Source organism: Grampus griseus (genome assembly GCF_964374135.1).
Source record: "Grampus griseus genome assembly, chromosome: 2".
Classification (NCBI taxonomy): domain Eukaryota; kingdom Metazoa; phylum Chordata; class Mammalia; order Artiodactyla; family Delphinidae; genus Grampus; species Grampus griseus.
This window is the reverse complement of record NC_139018.1, coordinates 51,044,717-51,067,750: the sequence shown is the minus strand read 5'-3', so window position 1 is coordinate 51,067,750 and position 23,034 is coordinate 51,044,717. Positions and strand designations below refer to the sequence as shown.

At 38.2% G+C, this 23,034-nt stretch overlaps 1 pseudogene across 1 annotated transcript; it reads left to right on the top strand.

Annotated features, from left to right (window-relative positions):
* Positions 1-10,050: 10,050 nt before the first annotated feature.
* On the top strand, positions 10,051-11,194 carry LOC309819097 (polycomb group RING finger protein 5-like; annotated as a pseudogene). The gene is made up of 2 exons: positions 10,051-10,463; positions 10,814-11,194. The product of its transcript is annotated as a polycomb group RING finger protein 5-like (transcript).
* Positions 11,195-23,034: the final 11,840 nt, after the last annotated feature.

Genomic DNA, 23,034 nt, shown 5'->3' with positions numbered 1-23,034 from the left:
GAAAAGCAGGCCAGAGAGAAAACACAAACTTGAGCTGTAACGCCACCTTCAGGAAAACAAAAAAGAAGCCATCAGTAGCCAGGCTGGTGCTTGTAGGATCAAGAAATACAAGCCTAAGAATTCAGCCACAAGAGGGAACAGGAAGCATGGAGCAGATGTTTCTATACAAGGTCTGAGAAGCCTCAAAATCTTTAGCAGGACTTATGGAAGGTATTTCTCCCCTGAAGGAAGTTAGTAAAGATTAAGGAGGTAGCTGCTACTTCAAATGCAAAGAGAGCAGTGCCAAACTCCAAGGAACATGAAAAATCAAGGAAACATGACATCACTTTAGGATCACAATAATCTTCTAGTATCTGAACCCAAAGACATGGAGATCAATGATTTACCTTATAAAGAATTCAAAATAGCTGTTTTAAGGAAACACAATGACTAAAAGAAAACACAGAGACAATTCAATGAAATTGCAAAATAATACACGCAAAAAATGAGAAATGAATCAAAGAGATACAAATTATTAAGAAGAACCAAACAGAAATTCTGGAGTTGAAGAATTCAGTAAATGAAATGAAAAATACAATGGACAGCATCAACATAAGAAAAACTAAACAGAAGAAAGAATAAATGAGTTAGAAGGTAGGAACTTTGAAATTATTCAGTTAGGGGAGAACCAAAAAAAAAAAAAAAAAGAGAGAGAGAGAATAAAAAGTAGGACATCATCAAAAGAACCAATGCACAAATTATAGAAATTCCAGAAGGAGAAGAAAGGGAGAAAGGGACCAAAAAGATTATTTAAAAACTAAAGGTAAGGTAGATAGCTAGTGGGAAGCAGCCGCATGGCACAGGGATATTGGCTCGGTGCTTTGTGACAGCCTGGAGGGGTGGGATAGGGAGGGTGGGAGGGAGGGAGACGCAAGAGGGAAGAGATATGGGAACATATGTATATGTATAACTGATTCACTTTGTTATGAAGCAGAAACTAACACACCATTGTAAAGCAATTATACCCCAATAAAGATGTTAAAAAACAAAACAAAACAAGAAAAACTAATGGCTGAGAACTTTCCAAGCCTGGGGAAAGACTTCAGACACCCAAGTTTTTGAAGCTAACAGCTCACCAAATAATTTCACCCTGAAGCAATCTTCTCCAGACTCATTATAATGAAACTGTCAAAAATCAAAGTCAAAGAGAGAGTTCTAAAAGCAGCAAGAGGAAAAAAAGTGTAACCTACACAGGAACCCCCATTTGGTTATCTGTTTCTCAGCAGAAAGAAATCTTACAGGTTAGGGGACAGTGGAATACTATATTCAAAGTGCTGAAGGAAAAAAGCCTGCCAGTAAAGAATACTCTATCCAGCAAAGTTATCCTTCAGAAATGAATAAAAATAAAGACTTTTCTAGACAAACAAAAGGTGAGGGAATTCATCACCACTAGCCCTGCATTACAAGAAATGCTGAAAGGAGTTCATCAAGTTGAAATAGAAGGATGCTATAATTAGTAATGTGAAAATAATATGAAAATATACAACTAGTAAAGGTAAATATATAGTCAACTTCAGAATACCCTAATAGTGTGATACAGTGATGTGTTAACCACTTAATGATAGTATAAAGGTTAAAGGACCAAAGTATTAAAAATAACTATAGCTACTATAATTTGTTAACAAAAAATATTAAAAGAGATAAATTGTAACACTAAAAACATTAAATGGAGAGAGTAAGAGGGTAGAGTTTTGTTGTTATCAGCATAAAATAGATTGTTATATCTATAAAATGTTTAATGTAGGCCTCATAGTAACCACAAAGCAAAAACCAATATTAGATCCACAAAAGATAAAAGAGAAGGGAATTGCAGCATACCACTATGAAAAATCACAAAGGAAGGTAGCAAGAGAGGATGAAAGGAACAAGGACCTACAAAACAGAACATAATTAATAAGATGGCATTGGTAAGTACTTACCTATCAATAATTACTCTAAATTAAATGGACTGAATTCTCTATCAAAAGGCACAGAGTGGCTGAATGGATTTCAAAAAATAAGACCCAACTGTATGCTGCCTACAAGAGACTCATTTCAGCTTTAAGGACACACATAGACTCAAAGTGAAAGTATGGAAAAAGATATTCCAGGCAAGTGGAAACCAAAAGAGAGCAGGGGTAGCTATAGTTACATCAGACAAAATAGGTTTTAAGCCAAAAATGGTAACTAGAGACAAAGGTCATTACATTATGACAACGTCATTAAAAAGATAAAATAATAATAAATATATTCACAATGAATATCAGAGCACCTAAATATATTAAACAAATACCAATACATCTAGAGGGTGAAGTAGAAAAAATCTAATAGTAGGGGACTTCAATACTCCACTTTCAACAAAGATTAGATCATCCAGAAAATCAACAAGGAAACACTGGACTTGAAACACACCTCCAACCAAAGGGACCTAACAGACATATATAGAACATTCCATCCAACAGCAGCAACACACACATTCTTCTCAACCACACAGGGAACACTCTCCAGTGTATATCATATGATAGGCTACAAAACAAGTCTTAGCAAACTTAAGAAGACTGAAATAATACCAAGTATCTTTTCCAGTAGTACAAAACTAAAAATCAATAACAGAAGGAAAGCCGTAAATTTTACAAATATGAGGAAATTAAACAACACTCTCCTGAACAGTGAATGAGTCAAAGAAGAAATTAAAAGGGAAATGAAAATACCTTAAAACAAATGAAAATGGAAATACAACATACCAACAACTATGGGATACCGCAAAATCAGTTCTAAGAAGGAAGTTTATAACAATAAATGTCTATACTAAGAAAAAAGAAAGATCTTAAACAACCTAACTTGACATCTCAAAGAACTAAAAATAGAACAAAGCCTAAAGGTAGCCGAAGTAAGGAAATAAATAGAGACAAAAAAAAAAAGTCAATGAAACTAGAAGCTGGTTTTTTGAAAAGATAAAATTTACAAACCTTTAGCTAGACTACCTAAGAAAAAAAGAGAGAAGACACAAATAAATAAAATCAGAAATGAAAGAGGAGACTTTAAAATGGATACCACCAAAAATACATAGATCATAAGACACTACTGTGAAAATCTATAAGACACCAAATTGGATAATCCGTTAGAAATGGATAAATTCCTAGAAATGTACCAAGACTGAATCATGAAGAAATAGAACATCCGAATAGATCGATAATGAGTAAGGAGATTAAATCATTAATCAAAGACCTTCCAACAGGGCTTCCCTGGTGGCACAGTGGTTGAGAGCCCACCTGCCAATGCAGGGTATGCGGGTTTGTGCCCCGGTCCGGGAGGATCCCACATGCCGCAGAGCGGCTGGGCCCGTGAGCCATGGCCACTGAGCCTGCGCGTCCGGAGCCTGTGCTCCGCAACGGGAGAGGCCACAACAATGAGAGGCCCGCGTACCGCAAAAAAAAGAAAAAAAAAACCTTCCAACAAAAAAGGCCCAGGACAAGATGATTTCTCTGGTGAATTTTAGCTAATATTTAAAGAAAAATTAATGCAAATCCTTCTCAAACTCTACAAAAAATTGAAGAAGCTCGCATAGGACATGGCAGTTAAGAAGATGGACCTGAAAGTTTGGAGGGTTTTGAGAAGTGTGTCCATGACTAGGAAGGACTGGCAGTGGTGAGCAGGATAAGGGTGTGGGAGGGCCATATTCCTGGCAGAGGTTAGGGCATGATCACACGCCAAGCACAGAAAACCTCAACAGAGGTATGGGAAACGGCAAATGAGTAGAACTGGTTTCAAGCCCAAGGTTTCCTCATGGAATGGTGGGAGACAAAGTGAAAAAAATAGGGTGGGACTTTAATTGTGGAAGGTTCTGAACGCCAGGGATGGGCTTTCCTCTACCTAGTGGTTTTCAACTCTGTCTGCACATTAGAATCATCTGAAGAGCTTCTTAAGAACTCCCACCAGACCATCATCATCAGAATTCCCAGGTATGGGACCAGATGATTCTGATGCAGTCAGTTTACGAACACCAGTTCTAGACAGTGGCTATGCCAAGGCCAAAGATTAAATCCAACCCTTGCAACATGAGACAAAGAGAAAGCTTTCTCTTTGATCTTCTTCCAGAACAGCCACCCTGATCCGTGCCACCATCATCTCTCTCAACTGTGGGTTTGACTCTTGCAGTAGAGGCTCTGACCCACTCGAATAGTCCCTCAAGTGGCCACTCCACCTCTGACAAGATGCCACCTCTCATAGCAAAAATCACACTGTCTCTTAAGACATGTCGTTCCAGTTTTGAGAGATCTAGCTGTGAGAGTATCTCCTAGTATTCAGTTGAAATCTATATCCCAGAAATCTCTACTGGCTGATCCTGGTTTTCTCCTCTGAGTTTGTATAAAACAAACTGAAACCATTTACCATACAAAAATTTTGAAATACCTGAAAATAGCTAACAGGCCATGCCCCTAACTCTACTCAATACATTAAACATCTCCAACGCTTTCAGTTATTCCTCCTGTAATCTGCTTTCAATTCTCCTCACCATACTAATCAGGCTATTCTGAATACACACTAGTTTGCCACTGTCTTTCTTAAACTGTGATATCCAGAACTGGACAAAGTACTGCATATACAGTGAGACTGACATGTTAAGAAAAGCACAGATTGCTCTTTTGATTTTCACATTATTTTAATGCATCTGGGGTTGACTTGGCGGTACTACTGGGACATGCGCACTGAGGAGGTGGGCAAGGTTCATTTCCCTTTACATGTTAAGTCCCACATTCTAAATCTTCATCTGCTCCAGAAGATCCTGATATCTCCGCTGTTGGGGAATACCACACTATGGGTGAAACTCCTGTGATACAGTTTTTCCTCTGACTCTGTCTCTTCCCATCATTCCCTTTTATTCCTAACTCTGATTCTCCCCTCTAGCCTCAGAATCTTCCATTTCCTGGATCCTCATTTTTATGATTTCCTCAGATTTCCTCTTTATTCTAGATAATAAGCCAGAAAAGAAAGAACATACTGTTAAACATTTTTCACTTTCTCCTCAAACCAGGAAAACAAAAGTTAAGTGTGGTTTAGTACACTTCCCACGTTGGCTGTTCCTCTTGCTTAGGGCTGGGTTCAATATCCACCCTACGTACAATTACAACCCTACCCGCAATGACCCTAATCCATCTTCCCTGCTTTATTTTTTATACAGTACTTATCTAACCTATTGAATAGTTTACTTACATTATTTACTGTCTGTGTCCTCTTACTTGAATGTAAGCTCCATGGGTGGGAATTTTCACTATTTTGTTCACTGCTGTATCTCTAGTGTCTAGAAAAATGCCTGACCTATTCTAGGTACTCAGTATTTGTTACTGAGTTTGTTAAATGAATTTCTTTGACAGATCCCACTGATGTCTGCCACGTCAAACTAATTGTGTTTATTCCCTTGTGCTAGACTCTACTTCTGAATACTTTCCAACTTTGCGTTGGCTATCAGGCCAGATGGGTTGGACTGTCAGTTGCTGGCAAATCTTTCAGCAGTTACCACTAGTGTGACAGTTTCTCCCAACAGCTAGCAGATAGCAACTCCCTCTCTCAAAGCATGTCATGAAGATTACTGGAGAATTGTTCCATTTTTTTCTACCATTCCTTCTACTCAGCTGCTAAAAGTTCAACTGCACTGATTTACCCAGAGCTCTGAACAATTCATGATCACCCCACAATGGGTTGCGGTACTTTGTCAACATTGCCAAGTTCCAAGGCCCGTGGATTCTTACAGTTAAGACATTAATTCTTTTAAATCTATGACATGAGTTCCTTCTCATCTTACCACTTTTATTATCCTGGATCTTCTGGGATTCCCATCAGTTCCATTTCAAAATGCTTCAACTTAGTTTGATCTCCTCCCTCAAATTTCAACACTGCTTTTGTCTTATGTGAGCATCTGTTGCAAAGTGTGCCATTGGTTTGAAAGGTATGCTCAGGTAAACAAGCTACATAAGACAAATCGAAAGCAATTCCTAGTCCTGTAGGTGTTGAAAGTCCAGTTTATCACCCTGATTCTTTACTCCAGGGAGCCAATTCAATGTCCTCTTATCTACCCTGGCACATCTGGGTGACCCAACTTCTAGAAAAGTCAACAGGAGAAACACTTTTGAAGGACATACAGAAGTCCCAAGACACTTTTCAAAACACAGTGGAAGGGAACAAGACAGAGTGGACAACATCAATTTCCTATCCCTCTTAAAATTCTGAAGATGTGCCTAACACAGGGTCAGAGATAAAACAGACCAGGAACTGTAAAACTAAAGAATGGTTAGGGGAGATATGTGTGTGCCTTGTGAGGAGTAATGGTCAAACACAATAAGGAAGACAGGGAATATTAGTTTGATTTCTCTGTGGCTAATAGAGAAATATGGTTACTTTGCATTAGCCATAAGTGCCATCAAGCAATTGTATTATTTCAAGAACTTTTCCTGATTTTCTGTAGTCATGACAGAAGAATACTTCTATGAAATTCTTTCCATGAGAAGCATAGTTATGCTTGACCTCCGCTAGGGCATTCCACAAGCAGCACTTGAAAGGCTCAGAATTACACAGCCTTGACCACAGTGTTGATCAAAGAGTGGCCCTCTGGTAAAACTGGACCAAACACCAAAATCTAAACTGAACCCTCCCATGGTTCAATATCCCTAGGGTGAAATTTTGCCTGAAGCCCTTACTTTGGCCACTCTTGAAGTTCAGAATATGAGTTTTAGGCTGCCGAATAGTTTGTGAAAATTAATGGGAAAATGATGAACACTCAAATGAGTGGAAGTCCTGTGTCTCTGTCTTCCAAAAGACAACATGGTGTGCTGTTATCTTCACGTGGAGCAAGAGACTGACCAGCGAGTTCAATGCTTTGCCTGTATTCAAAACACATCTCTTTTCATCATACTAGAATTCATTGCTGCTGCCGCCTCGTCCTCCCCAAGCTATCAAAGCTTTCAATATGGCACAATTACACCACTATCTCCCTGGAACACTGCAAAACAAGCTCCCTGAGTACCCTTCCATTGCTCGTAAAGTCAAGCTCTCTGTTCCCTGTCAGAGGTCCGTGGCACTACATCTGGTCTTTGTTTGAATGGGATCATGAAACTTTTAGAGAACAAGGAACACACTGGTGAAGGTTAAAGAGGTAACATATTAAATCTACGCTAAATGAAGATTTAACTCCAACTACAAGCGGTAGTATTTACTGAACCATAGACACTAGTTTTCCGTACTCGGAGTTCAGAGTTATTAATACTGGATTGCTACTGCTATACTTTTAAAATTATCACTGAAATGTAATTTCACTGCTCGTGATGATGTAATTGCTGAGAAGCTGGGTGGGTAGTAATTATACAATGCAGTGTATGGAACTGAGCTAATGCTCTGAAATCTTTTTATTGTTTGATTTTTTTTTCCTTTCTTGTAATTAAACATCTAGTAATTGAACATCACTGCCTGATGTTCATTTTATGGTTTAGATAAAATAAAATACAGCATCCATATTCCCTTGCTTAGCCCTGGAGAGTGGAGGAGTGTGAGAAAGGAGGTGGAGAGGATCTAACCAACTCAGATTATCCTGAGTTCCAGGGGAGCACACACTGAAGTGCTGATACATTACACCATTGGTCATTTCTCCATTTCAACCACCGGCAAGCCATCAGCACTACGTGCAACTGCCAGTTAACATACATTTAATATATATGTGTATGCACACATATTTAAAGGTACAGGGCATGTTACCACCTTATTTGACAGACCCTAAATAGACTCTCGTTATAATCCATATAAAGCCCAGCTAGAAAGGAAAATTTAAAATATTTAGAAGAATACCTGCCATGGCTAACCACAAATTAATTTGCTATTACTGTTTTAAATTCGGCTTCATATGCAAATGAAGGCCCATGCCTGTTTGTCAAAAGGATTATATTTGTAAGAGCTGATGAAAGACCCAGATTTCATGTAGCACTGGCCCCTACTGCTTGCTCAGTGGTAATTTAGACTTATATCTTTGTCTCAGTCACGTATGTGTTCAGCCAGAGTGGTACAGAGAGTGTAAAAGCCTGGGCTTGGAGCCAGTCTGCCTGGGCCTGCAGCCTGGCATGGCCACTTAATATCTGTGTGATATGGGGAACAGGATTTAACCTCTATCATATTTTCCCCATACGTAGAAAGAGGTTTATAATGGTATCTTTCTTACAGCGCTGCTGTGAGTATTAAAGGAGTTAATACATGCAAAGTACTAAGAACAGTGCCTGGCACACAGAAAGCACTATTGAAGTGTTAGCTATTATTGATTGTAAATAGAAATGGTCTCTGGCTAACGTAGGCAGAAAAGGAATATATTGAAAGGAAATCAGGTAGCTTGCAGAATTGACAGAAAAGCTGGAGAAAGCACATAAAATGGGCGGAAACAAAGGCATCGATGCATTAGGATTCCCAGGCTGTGCAGAACCTCACTGCCAACAGCACGGTCCACATCACCGCAGGACACTGCTACTGCTGGCACTGCGTGTGGTCCCAGTTAACCACTGAATACTTTATGCTGCCACAAATAAGTCTGAACCCATCCTTCCTCCTTCCGTCACCCACTCCAGAGTCAAAGTCCCAGGCAGGGCCTTCAGTTAGTCAAGCCTAGTTCACATGGCTGTACCCAATGGAACATGAGTATGGAGGGGTATTTGCTGCCTTTAGTTACTGAAGTGGGAGATGCAGCTGTCTCCCACCAAGATTCAACAATATGGGATTCCCCAAAACAGGAAGGGAGCTTGGATGTGAGGCAGAAAAAAACAAAACAGAAGTCTACTACTGTGTTAAATTGCCTGGAAGAGAACTTACCCGAGATTCCTGACCCCCATCAAGGAAGAGAAAGAAGAATGACTGTGAGATCTAGAAAACCGAGATCAAAATCCACGTCACAAGGGTTCATGGAAGAGTCACAGAAAAAGAGAAAGAAACTAGAAGCTGGCCATTAAGTAGGAACTATCAGTGTAGTGGACAAAGAAATTCAGCCTAGAAGGCAGAGGAAATAGGGAGCACAGGGCTCTCCCAGAGTCAGAGAAAAGGAGCCTAGCCTAGACCAGTGATTCTCAAATATGCTGGTCTTGGGACTCCTTCACAATCTTAAAGATTACTGCAACTTCAAAGATCCTTTGTTTATGTGGAGTTTCATGTGGGTGTTTATATGGATATCACTGGATGCTTGCCTTACTGAAAATTAAACCAATAAATTTCAAGCATTATATTGTCATTTTAAAATAATTCAAATATATATGTTAACATAAATGACATATTTTCATGAAAACAACTATATTTTCTTCCAAAAAAATGTAATAGGAAGAGTGGTACTGCTTTATCTCTTTGTGACTCTGGCTTATTAGAATTCTAGTCTCTAATAAAAAATGATAGAAATGAGTTTATTTGCAAAACAGAAACAGACTCACAGAGTTCAAAAACAAACTTATGGTTACCTAAGGGGAATGGTGGGGAGGATAAATTAGGAGTTTGGGATTAACATATACACACTACTATATGTAAAATGGATAATCAATAAGGACCTACTGTATAGCACAGGGAACTCTGCTCAATATTCTGTGGTAACTTATATGGGAAAAGAATCTGAAAAAGAATGGATACATGTATATGTATAACTGAATCACTATGCTGTACACCTGAAACTGACACAACATTGTAAATCAACTATACTCCAATATAAAGTAAATATTAAATTTAGAAAATACAAGTCTCCATGGGGCCCAGGGACTGGCCAGGCCGCAGCAGGTGCTACTTCTCTTTGTTTCCTTCCCTCTGAGGTCAGCATGCTGGCGTTGAGGAGCAGCGGTGGCCGCAGCCCCAGGATACAGAAAAGTAGAACCACCAAAAGGAGTGATGACCAGCGATTACATGAGAAGTCTGGATGTTAGTTCTAATGCCTCGGGACATGCAGTTGGGAACTCCTGGGATCAAACTCTCATCCACTTAATACCCCTGTTTGCCTGAACTACTAGAGCCAGTCCTAGCTAACCACAAATGGCTACCCAAAGGAAACACTTGGTAAAAGATTTCAATCCTTACATCATCTGCTGTATCTATAAAGGGTATCTGATCAAGCCAACTGCAGTGACGGAATGCCTCCACATCTTCTGTAAGACCTGTACCGTCCAGCACTTTGAAGATAGCAATGGTTGTCCAAGGTGTGGCAACCAGGTTCATGAGACAAACCCATCAGAAAGGTTGAGCTTGGATAACACATTAGAGGAAATTATATTTAAGTTGGTCCCTGGACCACAAGAACAAGAACTTGAGAGTGAATTTTGGAAGAAAAACAAGCCTCAAGAAAATGGACAAGATGATACTTCAAAAGTTGACAAACCTAAAGTAGACGAAGAAGGTGATGAAAATCAAGATGATAAAGACTATCACAGTGCTTCCCTGGTGGTGCAGTGGTTAAGAATCCGCCTGCCAATGCAGGGGACATGGGTTTGAGCCCTGGTCCGGGAAGATCCCCCATGCCGTGTAGCAACTAAGCCCGTGTGCCACAACTACTGAGCCTGCACTCTAGAGCCCGTGAGCCACAACTACTGAAGCCCATGTGACACAAATTCTGAAGCCCACGTGCCTAGAAGCTGTGCTCCGCAACGAGAAGCCACCGCAGTGAGAAGCCCACGCCCCCGAACCTTCGAAGAGTAGTCCCCGCTTGCCGCAACTAGAGAAAGCCTGCACGAAGCGACGAAGACCCAACACAGCCAAAAATAGTAAATTAAATAAATTTTAAAAAAAAAAGCTATCACAGAATTGACCCACAAATTGCTATATGTCTAGATCGTTTACAAAATGATGGACAATCGGGACAATGCAGTAAAGGGTTTAATGAAGGAATTCATTTGGTTTTCTACACGTGTAACTGTGGGAACTATTAAAAAATTTCTAAGTTTAAAACTAAAACTTCCAAGTTCTTATGAGTTGGATGTGCTGTGCAATGGTGAAATTATGGAGAAGGACCATACTGTGGAGTTCATCGACATGACAAGATGGCGACTAAAAGGCGAAAACTTTCGGTGTCTGAACTGCTCATCTTCACAAGCCTGCCCTCAGGCTGGCCCTTTGTATCAGTCATACCCCATGGTATTGCAGTATCGACCAAGAATTGATTTCGGTTAGACCAAGGGGCCTAGATCCCACTGAATGAATCCTGCACTATGTGTTTACTCATCAACAGATTGCACAGTGAACGGTGTGTGGACTAGAGGGACACAACCAGATTTTCAGCATGCGAATAAGGCTATCGTCTGTCTCTAAATTGTCAGCTGCATTTATGTTGTTTCTATTAAGAGCAAACCAAGTGCCATTCTGCTACTGAACCATCTGCATAAGTTATCTGTGCTGTCTCACAGTGTACAAGTCACGCTTGAAATCAGTTAGATATGCGGCCCTGATTCAGCCTTCTAAATATTTTGCTTGCCTGGTCTATTGTTTGATTACACTAGTAACATGCCTCAATCTTTGTGGTGTTGCAGTTTTCACATACTTACTATTTGATTAATTCTTGTTTAAATAGAGTACTGTACAAGGAACTAATAATTATTATATCTTGAAATTATTTTGTATGGGAAATATATTTAGAAAAGTGGTCCTTGAGCCACTGTCCTGTTCTCAGTAAGCTTTTTGTGTGCAAAACAGTTCACTCTTGAGTGTGCAAGTCCTTTGGGGAAGAATTCCAACTGTTCTTTACTTTAAAGTCCATTATAATTATAGGCATCTTGCGTCATCTGTCTATGTCGTCTACCAGTCGCACAGGGAGGGCCTGTTCACCCTCCAGAAAATGTACGTGACTTCTTGGAGGGCTGAAGTGAGATTCGCAACCATTTGAAATGTTGGCAGCTGATCACATTTACTTCTAACAAAATTAATGAGTAAGTGAGGTTAATCCTTCATAAGGCCTTATGACGAGCCGGTGCTGCTTCATGAAACATGGTGCATCGTTATATTGTGGCTTTTATCTAATGAGTACACTGTTTCCCTCTTTTCAGTTGGCCTTAAGTGTGCGTCATTGTGGCATGCAGAAGGTTATGAGGATTTAAGTATTAGGATGTTTAGGGCAGATAACATTAGCTACTTTATGAATTTCAAAAATCTCAAAGCAATTGTAGATTAAAACTGTTAGTGACCTGTCACATTCCCATACCATATGTATAAAATAGAAAAAATGCAGTGTCATAGATAAATATGCTTAACCAGAATTAATGGTTTGAGGATATTTCATTTTAGATCCTGTAGTAATCAGGGGGAACTGGGATTATTGTTTTATACATAAGTTCTTTAAGGTCAGAGCTATGATAATGTCCTTGATTACTTATGGAAGCTGATTTTAATTAACTCAAAATGAATTGAGAGTGCATTTTAAAAAACCACAAATGAGACCTGGATGTTTTGGGGTTCCCAGCCAAAACTTAAAGCCTTAAATGAATTTTATATACATGATCTTATTAAATTTGGCCTGCTGCCTCATCTTATATAATGTCACTATTTTCCAAGGAAACATATAGGAAGCATTTATGGCATTGAGAATAGTTTTATATAAAATTCCTCTATTTAATGTTAATGTATTAACATTTTTATTGAAATGCAATGGAATATGTGCCAAAACATGTGAAAACCTTGCATAAAGAAGGGCATCAGTTATATGGGGAAAGGTACACATTTTATGATGGTCCTAAGTAACATGGTATTACTATTAGAACCACAGACTTCTTCATATACTCAACTATGTTTTTCTAAGTGTGGTACTATTTTCATATCTAGTAATACACTAATCCCTAGTTAATTATCCCTAGTCAGGTTGTAGAATTTGTAAGAAACCAGGTATAGAAAAATTTAAAGGCAAAAATACACAGGTGGTTAGTTTTACAAACTTGGGGTGCTAATAAGATAAACTCCTTAGACAAATAGCCTATAGGAATAATCATCTGAATCTGCAAAATTGGAGAATAAAACTAAATTAAGTTTTTCTTTAATCTCTTGTTTCTTAAGCAACAAACTGAAAGAACTTTACTTCCATAAAAGATTTTGTAATCTGTTTTGTCTGCTTTAGATATCATAGATGCACAAGGGTCAAGGATCCTTGGATCTAAAGAAGGACTGTACTTTATAGGACTTTACTTTAACTGAAGTAATTACATTAGTTAATAGAAAAATCCAAATATGGCCCTTTCTCCAGATTATGCTTTAAAGTATAAAAACAAATAAACTAAAAGTTTCACTGATGAGGCAGTATTAGGTCATTCAGTCTGGGGTCCAGATATGTTGGGGTGATGTCTTTTAACTACTTTTAGAAAAGTATATTTCTTTATTCATTAAAAATCTATCCCATATTAATAGGCCACATTTGATAAATGTAATGAGTTTGCTCAACTATATGTAACTTGAAATGATTCTTTAAGGGAAGAAAAGTGTGTTACATAATATTGTGAACTGTTTAGCTTTACTGAACTATTTAAGAGAAAGTGCCTAATCGCTAAAGTGCATTTCTGTTTTAGATTTACCGCATATATTTTGAGTTTTCTGTCCCTGTCTCTTATCAATGGTCTTGTAACTAAATAGGCTCTTGTAACTTACAGTAATCTCTTTTTGAAAGATTTTCATAAGAAAATAATTCACCAAAGACATTTTACTGTTAATAACCATGTTAGAGAGACAGTTTAACTGTCTGGAGGTTGGAAATTTTTAGACTGCAATTTACTTCTATATAATTAAGCAATAACCTTGAGTAATTGCTAAAATATCACCAAAGAAAGACTTTAAACTTAATTTTCATGGTAACATCAATCAAGTGCAGGTTTTTCTTGCAATAATCAGAACATACTTCCTTTCAGCTATGATTCTTGTTTTTCCAGCACCATCTGACAGATCTTAGGAAATCCTCAAAGATGAAAAAGAGATTAACACAACAAATAGCCTCCTTCTGGATGAAAAGTGGGAGAAATAACATACTTTGAAAAGAAAACTGAAATTGAGATTTTACATTCTAATTTGAGAAGCTTTTTATTCCATGGAGGCAATATAGACTAAAATTATGCTTATTTAGTTTCTGGGTTCTTAGTAATATGAGAAATTTTATTAAAGACAGACTTTGGTAAAAATGCAAACATGCTTAGTTGTATAAAAAACAGTACATTCTATTGGACTCACATAAGTAAATGCTTTTTCTGTACTCAAAAGCAAAATTTTCTTAAAAGCCTGTGGTTTTTTAAAAGTAATTCTTTGTCTCGTTTCTCAGCAATTACTTTGTTTTTAGAATCTAGCCATACAGCCAAATTCGGCAAGATAAGCCCCAGATGAAGAGCATATAGACCAGGTTAAGCCCTGTCCTCACACCAATCTATTGGGGAGCCCATGCTGTGGGCCACCTCAAGTAAAGCTCACATTATGAAGTCTTCCTGACAGGCCACTAGGTAAACCTCCTTGGATAGGATAAAGATGGATGCACTCCATTACATACTCTGGTATACCATAAGGAATTTTCAAGCAGGCTATACTCTGTACCAGTGAGATATAGATATTGCTTGTGGGAATTACAAAAATGAGTGAGTTTGCCATAACTTTAATTTTCTGGGTTAGAAACATAAAAATGTGAAACGCTATTATTTTGAGATATATATCTATCCCTACAATAAGGAATATAAAATGTCTGCCAGATCTGGTTTATAAAAATTGAAAAATATTAAATATACTAGAAACTCAAACCCTTTGAAAGCACAAAATAACCAAATAATTCTGGATTTAATTAATATACCTAGTTCAGTAGTATTCTGTTGAAAAAAGTTCAGATTGAAAGTTCATTAAAATGTACTCAAATATACATTACGGGGTTTTGTGTTTATTTGCTATCCTTACTATACTTTCAAATAGAATTAACGTGCTCAAACACTTCCTTTTCAGAAAGTTATGAAATTAAACAAAAATAAATTATTTTAGATGCTCATTAGAATGTGTCCAAACACTTTTTATGCCCCTTTTCCTAGGATTCAAAACTTGAGTCATTATTCACAAATACTTTTTTAATTTTAATTATCTTTAAATCTAGAATCAAGTGAAACATTAAATACTGAGTCCAGTTTTCTTCCAACCTTCAGAGCTTCATGGAATAAGAAGCTAATCTAGAGGGTGGAGTCAAGATGGCGGCATGGGAAGACGCGAAGTTCACGTCTCCCCACAACTAGGACACCTGCCAGATGCTGGTGGGGGACTTCCATGCCCAAGGAGAAGGGAGGAAATCCCAAATGAACTGGTAGGATGTGGAGGGACTGAGTGGGGTGAAGTGAAAGCTAGACAGGACCGGAGTCCCTGAGGGACTTCCATGAATGGAGGGACCCTTGGGGGCTCAGATCAGGGAGAGCATGCCGAGCGTTTCTCCTGCCCAATTGGCCAGGGAAGTCTGCCCGGCTCTCGGGATGGGTTCTATGCCCTCAGAGGCCCCCTCTGGGCTACATTGGTCCTGGCAGCAGAGAAGACCAGGAGAGGCAGGTGGGAGGGGCCCTCCAGGACCAGAGGAGTGGGAGAGGAGAGGAGGGCATTTGCCCCACCCACTTGGGCCCAGAAAGCCAGGTGGACTCCCAAGTGGGGTCCCCCACCCTCTGAGACCAGAGGCAAGCTTTGGCCCATTCTGTTCCCTTGAGCCTAAGGCCCACCCCCCACACCCTCAGGGCCTTTTGCAGCCCTGTGAGTCCTAACATAGGCCATGCCCACTGCCCAAATCCCACCCCTACTTAGGCCCCACCCTCCACCGCCAAGGCCTTTTCCACCTTTTTTTTTTCTTCTACTCTTTTTTACTACTGTGCTTCTGTTTTACCTTCTGGTTGTTGTTTCATCTATATCTTTATTTTTATATTCTTTCTAACATATCGGTTAGTTTCCTAGTCTAATTTTAGTTTTTAGTCTTTGTAATTGTTCGCCTTTTTATGTTTTTTGCCACCGCGCACAGGTTGCAGGATCTTGGTTCAAGAGCCAGGGGTCAGGCCAAAGCTCCTGCAGTGGGAGCTCTGAGTCCAAACCACTGGACTAACAGAGAACCTCAGGCCCCAGGGAATATTCATCACAGTGAGGTCTCCTGGAGGTCCTCATCTCAGCACCAAGACCCAGCTCTACCTAATAACCTACAAATTGCAGTGTTGGAAGCCTCAGGCCAAATAACCAGTAAGATAGGAACAAAATCCCACCCATCAAAAAGAAAGAAAAATGAGATGGCAAAAAACTATGAAGGAGCAAGATGAAGGAGCAAAGTAAAAAACTAACAAGACCAAATAAATGAAGAGGAAATACGCAGTCTACCTGAAAAAGAATTCAGATTAATGATAGTAAAGATGATCCAGAATCTCAGAAATAGAATGAAGGCACAGAGTGAGAAAATACAAGAAATGTTTAACAAAGATCTAGAAGAACTAAAGAACAAACAAACGGAGATGAATAACACAATAACTGAAATGAAAAAATATACTAGAAGGAATCAATAACAGGATAACTGGGGCAGAAGAATGAAAAAGTGAGCTGGAAGACAAAATGGTGGAAATAACTGCTGAGGAGCAGAATAAAGAAAAAAGAATGAAAAGAATGGAAGACAATCTCAGAGAATTCTGGGGCAACACTAAACACACCAACATTTGAATTATAGGGATCCCAGAAGAAAAAGAGAAAAAGAAATGGTCTGAGAAAATGTTTGAAGAGATTATAGTGGAAAACTTCCCTAACATGGGAGAGGAAATAGTTACCCAAGTCCAGGAAACACAGAGAGCACCATACAGGATAAACCCTAGGAGAAACACGCCAAGACACATATTAATCAAACTAACAAAAATTAAATTCAAAGAAAAAATATTAAAAGCAGCAAGGGAAAAACCAAAAATAACATACAAAGAAATCCCCATAAGGTTATCAGCTGATTTTTCAGCAGAAACTCTGCAGGCCAGAAGGGAGTGGCAGGACATACTTAAAGTGATGAAAAAGAAAAACCTACAACAAAGATTACTCTACCCAGCAAGGATCGCATTCAGATTCGATGGAGAAATCAAAAGCTTCCAAGACAAGCAAAAGCTAAGAGAATTCAGCATCACCAACCCAGCTTTACAACAAATGCTAAAGAAATTTCTCTAGGTGGGAAACACAAGAGAAGAAAAAGACCCACAAAAACAAACCCCAAACAATTAGGAAAATGGTAATAGAAACATACATATCGATAATAACCTTGAATGTAAATGGATTAAATGCCCCAACCAAAAGAGACAGACTGGCTGAATGGATACAAAAACAATACCCATGTATATGTTGTCTACAAGAGACCCACTTCAGACCTAGGGGCACATACAGACTGAAAGTGAAGGGATGGAAAAAGATATTCCATGCAAATGGAAATCAAAAGAAAGCTTGAGTAGCAATTCTCCTATCAGATAAAATAGACTTTACAATAAAGACTGCTATAAGAGACAAGGAAGGACACTATATAATGATCAAGAGATCAATCCAAGAAGATATAACAATTATAAATGTTTATGCTCCCAACATAGGTGCACCTCAATACATAAGGCAAATGTTAACAACCATGAAAGGGGAAATCGACAGTAACACAATCATAGTAGGGGACTTTAGCACCCCACTTACACCAATGGACAGATCATCCAAAATGAAAATAAATAAGGAAACACAAGCTTTAAAAGACACAGTAGACCAGAGAGATTTAACTGATATTTATAGAACATTCCCCCCAAAAGTGGCAGAATACACTTTCTTCTGAAGTGCACATGGAACATTCTCCAGGATAGATCACATCATGGGTTACAAATCAAGCCTTGGAAAATTTAAGAAAATGGAAATCGTATCAAGCATCTTTTCTGACCACAACGCTATGAGACTGGAAATCAATTACAGGAAAAAAACTGTAAAAAACACAAACACATGGAGGCTAAACAATACACTACTAAATAATCAAGAGATCATTGAAGAAATCAGAGAGGAAATCAAAAAATACACAGAAACAAATGACAATGAAAACATGATGACCCCAAACTTATGGGACTTAGCAACAGCAGTTCTAAGAGGGAAGTTTATAGCAATACAATCCTACCTCAAGAAACAACAGAAGTCTCAAATAAACAATCTAGGGCTTCCCTGGTGGCGCAGTGGTTGAGAGTCCGCCTGCCGATGCAGGGGACACGGGTTCATGCCCCGGTCCGGGAAGATCCCACATGCCGAGGAGCAGCTGGGCCCGTGAGCCATGGCTGCTGAGCCTGCACATCTGGAGCCTGTGCATCTGGAGCCTGTGCTCTGCAACGGGAGAGGCCACAGCAGTGAGAGGCCCGCATACCACAAAAAAAAAAACAAAAAAAACAAAAAAAAACAATCTAACCCTACACCCAAAGCAACTAGAGAAAGAAGAACAAAGAAAATCCGAAGTCAGTAAAAGGAAAGAAATCATAAAGATAAGAGCAGAAATAAATGAAACAGAAACGAAAAAAACAATAGCAAAGATCAATAAAACTAAAAGCTGGTTCTTTGAGAAGATAAACAAAATTGATAAAGCCTTACTCAGACTCATCAAGCAAAAAAGGGAGAAGACACATATCAATAAAATTAGAAATGAAAAAGGAGTAATCACAACTGACACCACAGAAATACAAAGGATTATAAAAGACTACTACAAACAACTATATGCCAATAAAATGGACAACCATGAAGAAATGGATAAATTCTTGGAAAGGTACAATTTTCCAAGACTTAACCAGGAAGAATTAGAAAATATAAACAGACCTATAACAAGTAATGAAATTGAAACTGTAATTAAAAATCTTCCAACAAACAAAGGTCAAGGATCAGATGGTTTCACAGTGAAATCTATCAAATATTTAGAGAAGAGCTAACACCGATCCTTCTCAAACTCTTCCAAAAAATTGCAGAGGGAGGAACACTCCCAAATTCATTCTACAAAGCCAACATCACCCTGATACCAAAACCAGAGAAAGACATCACAAAAAAGAAAATTATAGACCAATATCACTGATGAACATAGATGCAAGGATCAAATGGGATTTATCCCAGGGATGCAAGGATTCTTCAGTATACAAAAATCAATCAATGTGATACACCATAATAACAAGTTAAGGAATAAAAGCCATATGATCATCTCAATAGATGCAGAAAAAGCTTTTGACAAAATTCAACACCCATTTATGATAAAAACTCTCCAGAAAATGGGCATAGAGGGAATCTACCTCAACATAATAAAGGCCATACATGACAAACCCACAGCAAGCATCATACTCAATGGTGAAAAACTGAAAGCATTTCCACTAAGATCACGACCAAGACAAGGAGGTCCACTCTTGCCACTATTATTCAACATAGTTTTAGAAGTCCTAGCCACAGCAATCAGAGAAGAAAAGAAATAAAAGGAATACAAATCAGAAAAGAAGAAGTAAAGTAAAACAGTCACTGTCTGCAGATTACATTATACTATACATAGAAAATCCTAAAGATGCCACCAGAAAACTACTAGAGCTAATCAACGAATTTGGTAAGGTTGCAGGATACAAAGTTAATGCACAGAAATCTCTGGCATTCCTATACACCAACAATAAAAAGTCAGAAAGAGAAATTAAGGAAACACTCCCATTTACCATTGCAACAAAAAGAAAAAAATACCTAGGAATAAACCTACCTAAGCAGGCAAAAGACTTGTTCTCAGAAAACTATAAAACACTGGTGAAAGAAATCAAAGATGACATAAACAGATGGAGAAATATACCACGTTCTTGGATTGGAAGAATCAATATTGTGAAAATGACTATACTACCCAAAGAAATCTACAGATTGAATGCAATCCCTATCAAACTACCAATGGCATTCTTCACAGAATTAGAACAAAAATTTTTTAAATTCGTATGGAAACACAAAAGACCCCGAATAGCCAAAGCAATCTTGAGAAAGAAAAATGGAGCTGGAGGATTCAGGCTCCCTGACTTCAAACTATAATACAAAGCTACAGTAATCAAGACAGTATGGTACTGGCACAAAACAGAAGTATAGATCAATGGTACAGGATAGAATGCCAAGAGAAACCCAAGCACATATGGGCACTTAATTTACAACAAAGGAGGCAAGAACATACAATGGAGAAAAGACAGCCTCTTCAATACGTGGTGCTGGGAAAACTGCACAGTTAAATGTAAAAGAATGAAATTAGAACACTCCCTAACACCATACACAAAAATAAACACCAAATGGATTAAAGACCTAAATGTAAGACTAGACACTATAAAACTCTTAGAGGAAAACAGGAAAAACACTCTTTGACATAAATCACAGCAAGATCTTTTTTGACCCACCTCCTAGAGTAATGAAAATAAAAACAAAAATAAACAAATGGGACAGAATGAAACTTAAAAGCTTTTGCACAGCAAAGGAAACCATAAACAAGATGAAAAGACAACCCTCAGAATGGGTGAAACAAATGAAACAATGGACAAAGGCTTAATCTCCAAAATATACAAACAGCTCATGCAGCTCAATATCAAAAAAACAAACAACCCAATCCAAAAATGAGCAGAAGACCTAAAGACATTTCACCAAAGAAGACATACAGGCGGCCAAAGGCACATGAAAAGATGCTCAATGTCACTAATTATTAGAGAAATGCAAATCAAAACTACAATGAAGTACCACCTCACACCAGTCATAATGGCCATTATCAAAAACTCTAGAAACAATAAATGCTGGAAAGCGTGTGGTGAAAAGGGAAACCTCCTGCACTGTTGGTGGGAATGTAAACTGATACAACCACTATGGAGAACAATATGGAGGTTCCTTAAAAAACTAAAAATAGAACTACCATATGACCCAGCAATCCCACTACTGGGCATATACCCTGAGAAAACCATAATTCAAAAAGAGTCATGTACCACAATGTTCATTGCAGCTCTATTTACAATAGCCAGGACATGGAAGCAACCTAAGTGTCCATCGACAGATGAATGGATAAAGAAGATGTGGCACATATATACAATGGAATATTACACAGCCACAAAAAGGAACGAAGTTGAGTTATTTGTAGGGAGGTGGATGGACCTAGAGTCTGTCATACAGAGTGAAGTAAGTCAGAAAGAGTAAAACAAATACCGTATGCTAACACATATATATGGAATCTAAAAAAAATAAAATGGTACTGATGAACCTAGTGGCAGGACAGGAATATAGACATAGAGAATGTGCTTGAGGACACGGGGAGGGGGAAGGGTAAGCTGGGACGAAGTAAAGAGTAGCACTGACATATATACACTACCAAACGTAAAATAGACAGCTAGTGGGAAACAGGAGCATAGCACAGGGGGATCAGCTCAGTGCTTTGTGACCACCTGGAGGGGTGGGATAGGGAGGGTGGGAGGGAGGCTCAAGAGGAAAGGGATATGGGGATGTATGTATGCATATGACTGATTCACTTTGTTGTACAACAGAAACTAACATAGTATTGTGAAGCAATTATACGCCAATAAAGATGTATTAAATAAATAAAAACATTCATTATTCCAAAAAAAGAGACTAATCTAGTACAAACTGAAGATTAAATATTTCTGGGCAATGCAGAGATAGTGAATAGATTATGTATCCATGGACTTCACATCAGTCCAGAAGAGCAGGGGTTCTGCACATTAGAAATGGAATGGGATCAGCATAACATTGTTTGGGGTTGGTTTTCTTTTGCTGTATTTTTTTGAATGGGGATGGGGGCCTAAGTGTCCTTATGAAGCTGTGGTCAACAAGAGTTTGTGAGGGAGCACCAGTGTTCTGCTGCATTTCTGCATCTGGCAACACAACAGCAAGTACCAATTTTTAATAGAGTAGCCCTCACACTAACTAAAACCATCATAGACTATATTGTACAGTTATGTTGCTAATTTTCTTTTGAAATATAAAATATTTTAAGCTTTTTTTTTTTGGTCAAAAGTGGTAACGTCTTAATACAGATAAAAACCTTTTTGTGGTTGTAAGATTTAGCTTATAAATCATTCAAATTGAAGTGAAAGATTACCAGGTCTTTATTAATGACTTAGTCTATTAAGAATATATGTATTTTTGTAGAGGAAAAGCACTTGTAGATATTTAATCAGTACTATATGTCTGTTTTGCAGAAATAAAATACTGCTTAGAGATTCTCTTTAAATACTTTTTATTTTTGTGCTCAAATGTATTTTGTGTTGATCTATGGAATGTTCTGTACAAAGCTGTATGGTTGCACTGTTGGGCTAGATACATTTTTTGGTTAAGATCTGAACTTAGCCAAGTATATTTGCCCATGTTAAAAATAGAATTTTTGTTATTAAAAATTTGCTTGCATAAAAAAGAAAGAAGTCTCGTATCTGCTTCTATATTCAATCTGTCATGGTATCATCAACTATGGAGCCTCTGGAAAACTCCAATTGTGAGATAATGAGTAACAAAGCAAGCTAAAAAGACAGTATAGGCTTCACAAGGAACTACAAAAGATGGTCTTTGACGATAATCCTAACAACACATTCTCACCTCACATATATATAGCACGTTGTTTTTCATAAGAGCATTTTCACATACACATTATATTTGATTCTCACTCACCACAGTCTCGTGAGGCATTATTTCCATTTTATAAACAAGGACTCTGAAGTTCAGCGAAGTTAGCTGACATGCCCAGGATTACATAGTTTGTAAGTAGACAAGCTGGATGCCACATTCCCACCACTACCCCAAACTGAAAAAGTGATTTTTATTATCAGGGAAACATTGATGTAGTCTTCATTTTCTAGACAGGAATCCAAAACCCAGAGTTTAGAAGGAGACCTGCCCTTGATCCATAAGAAGGAGCAGAAATGGATCCCAGACTTACTGGCTCTAAATTGGGCTTTGGTAGCTAATTAAGCCATGTCAGAGTTTGAAAAAAACTCTGTGAAACTTTTTTCCAAAAAAGAGCTGATTCTAAATCCATTCAGTAGATAAATA